At 46.1% G+C, this 1,028-nt stretch overlaps 1 protein-coding gene and 1 long non-coding RNA gene across 2 annotated transcripts in view; one reads left to right on the top strand and one right to left on the bottom strand.

The window, feature by feature from the left end:
- nmbr (neuromedin B receptor) overlaps window positions 1-1,028 on the top strand; it is a 22,595-nt gene that overhangs the window by 1,093 nt on the left and 20,474 nt on the right. The gene's annotated exons all lie outside the window — the stretch shown is intronic.
- LOC119617969 overlaps window positions 77-1,028 on the bottom strand; it is an 8,068-nt gene continuing 7,116 nt past the window's right edge. Inside the window, exon 4 of the long non-coding RNA XR_005234481.1 lies at window positions 77-297. This is a non-coding gene — a long non-coding RNA (uncharacterized LOC119617969). The remainder of the gene's footprint in view (window positions 298-1,028) is intronic.

The raw sequence follows: 1,028 nt of genomic DNA, 5'->3' as shown, positions 1-1,028 counted from the left end.
TCTGCTGAAATCTGCTGAAATCTGCTGAAATTCAGCTGAAATTCTGCTGAAACTCTGCTGAAATCTGCTGAAATCTGATGAAACTGCTGAAACACTGCTGGGTCCTGGGTCCCTGGGGTCCTGGGTTCCTGGGGTCCTGGGTTTCTGGGGTCCTGCATTCCTTAGTTCCTGGGTTCCTGGGTCAACCGGTTCTTCTTTCAGTTCTTGATCCAATCATTTTTCCCGTCTGTCTGATCATTGACTCGTTTCAGCTCCAAACCTGCAGCTCTTCCATTAAAGCTGAGGGAATCTTGTTGCCTTCAAGGACATCGGGGAAAAAACAAACACAGACACAGATAATTTCACACAAAGTAAGTTGATATTTAACAAAAGCACAGTTAAAAATGTTTCTAAAAGCATCAGAATCTGAAAACCTGCAGCAAACACGTGACCTCTGACCTCTGCATTTTAACCCAATGGAACATTGGAGCTCCAACACATCAGGAGCTGTGAGGTCTGCAGCATCTCGGACCTCTCTGATGACGGACGGACAAAATGTGAAATCAAATCAGCGGAGGCGTTAATGAATCATATTATCAAAGTTCATGGTGTCGAAATCATTCTCGGTGCAGCGTGTAGGTCACAGCTGTCAGGTCCGATTACCAGAGGACCCTGGTTCTGTTGTTCTCAAAACATCAGAAACATCTGCTTTGTTCTGATTTTATGAACAATTAACCAGTTTGTCATCTTGTTGGAAACAAACTCGTTCTCCCAGTTTGTATCATCACAAAGAAAGAGACTGAAAGAAACCAAACGGGACCGGGTTTAGATCCAAACAGGAGCGGGTTTAGAGCTCCAACAGGACTGGGTGTAGATCCAAACAGGACCGGGTGTAGATCCAAACAGGAGCGGGTTTAGAGCTCCAACAGGACTGGGTGTAGATCCAAACAGGACCGGGTGTAGATCCAAACAGGAGCGGGTTTAGAGCTCCAACAGGACTGGGTGTAGATCCAAACAGGACCGGGTTTAGATCCAAACAGGACCGGGTT

The sequence above is a fragment of the Kryptolebias marmoratus genome, linkage group LG19 (assembly GCF_001649575.2).
Source record: "Kryptolebias marmoratus isolate JLee-2015 linkage group LG19, ASM164957v2, whole genome shotgun sequence".
Lineage (NCBI taxonomy): Eukaryota > Metazoa > Chordata > Actinopteri > Cyprinodontiformes > Rivulidae > Kryptolebias > Kryptolebias marmoratus.
Note: the sequence above shows the minus strand (reverse complement) of the source record. Positions and strands in the feature narration are given on the sequence as shown.